The sequence below is a fragment of the Halichoerus grypus genome, chromosome 9 (genome assembly GCF_964656455.1).
Source record: "Halichoerus grypus chromosome 9, mHalGry1.hap1.1, whole genome shotgun sequence".
Lineage (NCBI taxonomy): Eukaryota > Metazoa > Chordata > Mammalia > Carnivora > Phocidae > Halichoerus > Halichoerus grypus.
In genome coordinates, this window is record NC_135720.1 from 25,710,340 (window position 1) to 25,718,061 (window position 7,722).

The 7,722-nt window shown below is 39.8% G+C and overlaps 1 pseudogene; it reads left to right on the plus strand.

The window, feature by feature from the left end:
• The first annotated feature begins 2,392 nt into the window (after nucleotides 1–2,392).
• Nucleotides 2,393–2,711, plus strand: LOC118539356 (pterin-4-alpha-carbinolamine dehydratase 2 pseudogene; annotated as a pseudogene).
• The last annotated feature ends 5,011 nt before the right edge of the window (nucleotides 2,712–7,722 follow it).

Below are 7,722 nucleotides of genomic sequence, written 5' to 3' on the forward strand. Positions count from 1 at the left end.
GAAGAAACATCTCCATTTGCACTTTGAACAAAGGAAAATTATGACAAGATGTCATATGGGTCCATGATGTCTCCTCCAGGGAGGTGATAACAGAGGTCATAACCCTCCCCTCTTTGCTGGAATAGGTGCCCAAAAGAGCACAATGAGGGGCACCTGGGTGGCTCAGTCGTTAAGCGTCTGCCTTTAGCTCAGGTCATGATCCTAGGGTCCTGGGATCGAGCCCCACGTCGGGCTCCCTGCTCAGCGGGGAGCCTGCTTCTCCCTCTCCCTCTGACTGCCAGTCCCCCTGCTTCTACTCTATCTCTCACTGTGTGTCTCTCTGTCAAATAAATAAATAAAATCTTAAAAAAATAAAAGAGGGCACAATGACCTTGTGGTCACCCTCTGTCTAAAGGAGCACCTGTCCTAGGGTTCTGGCCTCTCAAAGCCCTCCACTTTCAGATGAGGCCTGATAGCAATGCAAATATTACCTGAACATTTAGCATTTGATTTGATGTGAGAATAAAAGAAGAAAAACCTTCTCACAGCTCACTCACTTGGTGTTCTTCAGTTTTTGTCCTATTGTACTTCGAAAGAAACCATAATCTATCCCAAAATAGAGAGTTGTCTTGAATTTTGGCAGATCCTAAAAGAGAGGCTAGGGAGTTCCTTGGGGGAGGTTTGTTTTTTTGTTTTTGTTTTTGTTTTTTCCTATTCTTTCCCTTTCTTCCTCTTCTACTACACGAATCACTGTATAAAAAGTCACTAAAAGCACTTGAACCTGTTTAGAAAATTATTCTGGGCCTCAGACCTTCATCGTCAGGCTTCTTGTCCTCCCTTCTCGTGTTGTCCCGTTTATTGTTGGGTTGAGCTGAGCCTTGGTGACGGTGACACTCCTAAACAGCAGAGAGTAGTCAGGCTTGGAATATAAATAATCCAGAGGCAGCCATGCTTTTGCCTCGTTAGGGATCTAAGATTATGGGCCAGAATTCAGGATTCAAGTAGCTCCCAGTGTCAGCATCTCTGAAGTATAGGGATTGATATGTTCAACCCAGGGTCAGCTTGGAGTCGCCCACATACCCAGATTCCGTGACCTCTTCTTAGAAACCCAGTGCTGTAGAGGTGTTTGCTTCCTTAGCCCCAGGCTTACCAGCTCTTTGCTTGCTCCTCTTTCTGTCTGAAGCTGCTCTATCAAGCTTTGCAATCAAGTCTTGCTGAATCATGACACCTCGTACTTCCTAGTATTTGATAACAGAAGTGAAAGTAAGACTCTTGTCATAATGTAATATTTTCATGGGAATTTTAACTTTTAGGACATTTTCCTTAATGTCACCAACACAAAACAAGTAGCTGCCGTTTGTTAAAAGTTTTATCAAGCTATGTGTTTAAACAGTGTAGCTCAAATTTTTGAACCATAGCACATTTAAGTAAGGGTGATGCCCCCAAGCACCAGCAAATAGTCTCATTTTCCAGTAGGAGAAAAAATAAGTGATAAACTATCATTTTACAAGCACATGTTGTAGATTTTATATACACATCTTCTCTAGCATTAGATTATTCATATGTCAAAGCCCAGTTTTAGATAAAATTGTGGGCCACAAATACCATTGCCTCAAATATGTGTCACCACAGAACAATGTTCTGCTTGTCAAAAGTTCCTGAATAACAGAAGTAAAACAAATAAATCGCCGAAGTAGCAATTAGTAAAAGTTTACCGTGCATACACCAAAGAGACAGTTTGCCAAACAGGGAGCGTTCAAACCAAAACATGGAATGAACCTCAGGAATATATGGCTACGAGACTGCTAATATAATGAGAAAGCAATGATTGTTCATTCTTCACAGGGATTGGTTATACTATTAGGATCAGAATTAAAATAATATTAGGATTTTCTTAAATGATAGGGAATGGGCTAGTGGTTACCTCATATCAATTTTGAAAAACACTTTAAGTTTTGTTGTGATTTCCAGAGGCATAAGCAAGAAACGACCCAGGTCAAGCTGGTCTTGCAAAATAAGCTAAACTAAGCTTTGTTTGGATGACGAAACTGGTTTTCATCTGCTCAGGGAATTTTCAATGCTGGTCTCAGTATATTTTTTATTTTAACACAATTAAAAAAAACAAAAAAACAAAACAAACAAAATGTTTTAACATAAAAAACAAACAAATTTATAATAATGAAGCCAAATTCACAGTTTGTCATCAAGTAGCCAGAATGGGAGCAATTGGAAATCATAATCAAGGCAATAAAACACTGATGATACACCATTAAACAAAATGCCCCTTCAAACAAGCATGGGAATTCCCACTATCATTCCGCATGTGCAATATGAGCTCTGTGGCATGTGCGCTACTGGGTGCCAACCAGACTTGTCCGTCTGTCAGTCAAAAAGTCAGAAAATTGGGGCATTTGGCTTTATGTCCTGAGTCGCCCTGCAAGCAGAGATGAATCATCACCTGGAATGGTTCAATGTGTACAACAAGGTGTGGATAACCCTAACGTCACATGACTGTGGTGGACTGACCAAGAGAGATGTAAAACTGGCCAAGTTTATTGAAAAAGCAGCTGCTTCTGTGTGATTTCTTCCAAAATGCATGTCAAACCCAGTGCACATCTTAGCCATCATGTATGTGGAAGGCAGTTCACATGAACAAATTCAGTTGTCAATTTAAGCTCCCCTTTGGAACAGTCTTTTTTTTTTTTTTTTTTTAAGATTTTATTTGAGAGAGAGAGAGCACAAGCAGGGGGAGAGGCAGAGGGAGAGGGAGAAGCAGACTCCCCTGCCGAGCAGGGAGCCCGATGTGCGGCTTGATCCCAGGACCCTGGGATCATGACCTGAGCCGAAGGCAGACGCTTAACGACTGAGCCACCCAGGTGTCCCTGAACAGTCTTTTGTACAATCAGTGCTCACTTATAAAATGATTTAAACTTGAAAAAAAAAAAAAAAAACTCAGGCTACTGAATCAACTCTAATATGCATTATGTTTGGCTTACAAATAACTACGTTTAGCAACCCTTAGTTTTCTTAGCAGGTTACTATACTAGTAAGCATCTCTTAGCCCTATATAAGATGAAAGTCACTTGTCCTTAAGCACCAAAGAAATACTTGGCATATTTAGACCAGTTTGAGGCTCCTCAAGAGGACCCTGCAATGGACCTCATTTTGAAAATTATGGTACTAACCTAGAATATGCAAACAACTGTTCCTTTAGGCCATGTGTGCTGCCCACTGGTATTGGTTCTATTGGTATCTCTGCCCCATATCCCCTGCATAAGCCCCCCTTTGTTATTCTACTGTCTACTCTGAACTTTGTCATTCCTTCTCTCTCTCCCCAGAGGTTGGGGTCTCTCCAAAATTCCAAACTTATTGTTATTCCAAAATAAAAGTTCTCCAAACTTTTACCCAAATCTACCATTCCCTGCTCTTGTTCTTTAATCACCTTGGGGATGTTTTACTCAACAACAGCCTCTTCAGCCAGGCCCACTTATAGTGGAAACTTCTATAGGCTGCAGCTCTCTGGGAAGATGGCAACCATCCTGTCCCCATCCTCCATTCCCCCCGCAACATCACAAGCTCTTGTGTATATAGGGCTCTAGTTCCCAAATGTGCACAAGCCTAAGACTAGATTGTTCTGGATGCATTTCAAAACTTTTCAATTTTGGCTTAGTCTTTCAAAGTCTCATTTTTATTTCTCTAATTATGAAACATATTCTAAAAATCCAGCAATGAAATGAAGGGTTTGTTATTTCATAAAATGCAGGAGCCATGTGTTACCTTTCTGTGAGAAAGTACTCATTTATCATTCAAACACTGTATAATAAAAGCTGCCAAAATGCTGATTAAAAAAAAAAACTATAGCACACTGCCAAATCAAAGAACTGTAACTGCCAACCCATATTCTTTCTTATTATTTTAAGCTGTAAGTGACCATGAGACGTGAGCATTCTCCTGATGTTCAGAACAACAACCAAGTTCTTCTGCTAAATTCATCATCCAGCCAGCCTTTCACTCATCCATTCATTCAACAACTATTTATTAAGCACCTATCATGTGCCAGCACTGTTCTAGGTACTGTTGATTCATCAATGAACAAAAAGACAAAGTCACCATAGGATGGACAAAGGTATGATGTGTGATGGGAATTCACCAAAAGAAAAACTATCATTTGTAAATTTGTCTCTGGATTTAGTCCTCTGACTTTCACTAAGCCTTGTTACCTCTCCTTGAAGTCTGATGCAGTGAGATCTTGACCTTGACCACTTCCCCTGTTTGCATTAAGTCATCCTTGATGCTCAGGTTACTTTCACTACAGCATGAAAACAAATAATGATAACAATTACAACTCCAATAACAATGTCCCTGCCAAGACAAATAATAGCAACAACATTTACTGAGCAATTACTATATTTTAGACATTGAATTCTCACAATAATCCTGACTTAGGTATTATTATTATTATTATTTATTATTATTATTATTATTTCTCCAATTTTACAGATGAGAAGAGATGAAGGCTGGGATTTGCCCACCAGTCCAAGCCAAGGATCAAGTTCTTTGATTTGCTGAACGCCTCCTGGCTGCAATGGTGAGTCCTGAACTCTGTGGTTGACTCCATCTCCAAAAATATCTCACCTTTATCGTGGGTTCTTGGCACTAATACTCTTTGCGTTTCTGCAGCCAGCTGTCAGCAAGATCCTTCTCTGCTGATTACAACATCTACAAACAATAAATATTGAATATATGTGTAAACTGCTTACTATTCTAATCAAATAGTACATTCCACAAAGTTAATTTGGCACCTATTTAATGAGACACATAATTGTTATTGAATTGTTTAATTAGGTAAAGTTGTTCCAATAAATTCTGTAATCCGTCCCTAAGTAATTATGTTATGTTTTCTACTCTCATTTTTTAATTTTGCAAGATCTCCCATTTCTTGATATGATGCGCTATTTCTACTCCTTTTCTTCTTATACTTCCTCTTCTTCTGTTTCTTCAGAACATACTCACATGAAATAAAATATGATAAGCCTAGATTGTACTCCCAGGGTCCTAAATCCCACATTTTTCAGGGAAGAGCTCTTTCTGGGCTTCTCCTGGTACCCCACACCTCCTTTCTTGATCATCTCTGCCTGGATGATCTGGAAGCTGAAGGATTCAGAAACAGTAAGAATCAGGCAAAGCTTACCTGGAGAAGGGTACAGATGAATTATATGCTGGAAAATTGGCATGACAGTGACCTCCAACACAGCTGATGACAAAGTAGAGCTAAAAATGAACTCCGGGTTTCCTACATCTTAGATCTGAGAGTCATAGAGCAAAAAAGATTAGAGAAAATAATTTAGGAATAAAAAAAATTGAAAGATTTTCCAGGTAAATATGGAAAATTGATCAGTTTTTAAATATTCTCTTACTCTTGAACCTGTTCTTAACTGCAACAAATAAGTGAAAAAAGCCTCAAATTCACAAGGACAAAGAGAATGTGAGAGGATACAATAGCTGATGAGCAACATTAATAATCTTTGGAGGTTGGAAAGCAGACAGAAGAATGATAATAGATTTGAGAAAGCTGCCACCTAAGCACCTATGGATTGGGATACTGGTAGGAATTGAGCCAAGCCACTTCCACAGAGCCCTGGAAAGGCTCTGAACATGGTTCTTCCTGGGAATCCTTAAGGCAGAAATGAAATATGTAACTGAAATTAGGGAGAGAAATTGATCATCTATACACTGAGCTGGTAGACCTTTTCCATGAACCCAGAAAACTATCCATCCTCCCCAATATATAGAGACCAAGGAAAATGGAGAGGAAGTATCTCTATACCAGAGAACCCCAGGTATGGCAGGAAGCAGAGTTGAAAACAGAAGAATAAATAAAGTTTGCTGATTGAAGAGTTGGACCCTCAGCCTATTCCCTTACTCTCTTTCCAGAATGCTGGTGCCTATGAGACACATCCAGGCAGAAAATAGCTGAATTCTTCTTGGGAGAAACCAAATGGCTTCAGGTGGGGGGAACCCTACAATGTTGATGTTTGGGATTTTTACAGTGAAAACTTGCCTACCATCTGATTACCATATAGCAAAGCTCACTAGTATAAGCTGGCAAAAACTGCCCATCATTCCAAAGACTCCTGTAATATTAATAGAGAGCCAAAGATCTAAGCTGTTTGAGGGAATACTCCAGCAAAAACACACAAAAATGGAGATACAAACAAATTGAAAAAGGACCTCAGTTGAAAGAGACAATACAGAAAGGAGAAGAAAACATCAGTGAAACCACAATTAATATCCTTAGGGAGATGAGACATGAAACAGGAACAGAATGCTATTCTTTAAAAAAAGAATTGGAGAGGTGCCTGGCTGGCTCAGTCTGTTGAGAATCTGACTTTTGATTTCTGCTCAGGTCATGATCTTAGGGTTGTGAGATCGAGCCCCCCCCAACCCTCTACTCCCGTGGGGCTCAGAGAGTCTGCTTGAGTTTCTCTCCCTCTGCCCCTCTCCCCATTCAAGTGTGCATGCCCATGGGCACGTGCTCTCTCTCTCTCTCTCTCTCAAATAAATAAATAGGGGTGCCTGGGTGGCATAGTCGGTTAAGCTTCTGACTCTTGGTTTCAGCTCAGGTTGTGATCTCAAGGACTGGGATCGAGCCCCATGTCCAGCTCCACGCTCAGCATGGAGTCCGCTTGGTACTCTCTCTCCTTCCCTCCCCCTGTCAAATAAATAAATAGATCTTTAAAAAAATAAAAAAAAAAGGAAGTTAAAATATAAAAAAAAGAATTTTAACTGTTAGTTTTAAATAATAAAGCAAAGTAAATCTAGAAAAGAGAATGAAAAGAGACAAAAGATAGGAAGAAATCATTAGAAAATCAGAGTACCAATTCAGAAGTGCCCAACATTCGGAGTACTTGGGTGGTTTAGTCAGTTAAGTGTCTGACTCTTGATTTTGGCTCAGGTCATTATCTCAGGGTCATGGGATCAAGCCCCACATCAGGCTCCATGCTCAGCGGGGAGTCTGCTTGAGATTCTCTCCTTCTGCCCCTCTCTCCCACTTGCTTGCTCCCACTCTCTCTCTAAAATAAATAAATCTTAAAAAAAAAAAGTGCCCAACATTCAACTAAAAAGAGTTCTAGAAAGAAACAAAACAGAAGAAATGAAGGGAAAGAAATTATCAAAAAAATAACACAAGAAAACTTCCTCAAACAAAAAAAACCTAAGTTTCCAGATTGAAAGTGTCAGTCCAATGCCCAAAGTAAAAGGTAAAAAAATTATCCATACCAAGGTACAACACAGCAAAACTTTAGCTAGAAGTAAAAAGATCATAAAAGTTTCCACAATAAGGAAAGTCAAATAAAAATGATGAGGAATTAGGATGTCACCTGACTTCACAAACAACACTGGAAGCTACAATCTACTGATGCTACTTTTCAACTTGGAGCTCCATTCTCTCTCTCTCTCTCTCGCTCTCCCCCCAGAGGGCCATGTCACCCTAGGAATTGTTGGCACTTATTGTTTGATGGGGAGGAAAGACTTAGAATGAAATCAATGAAACTGATATCACAGAAGTCAGAATGGAGAAAAAGAAAGAAACAAAACAAAACAGGATCTTGGGGACATCATTGATTTGCTTGATCAAGCCATCCCTAAAGCCCTGCCTCCCTCTAAGCATTGTGTTACATGTGCCAGGTAGTTGCTCTTTGGCCATCTATGACCTAACCCCAGAAATCACTAGCATTACTTCCA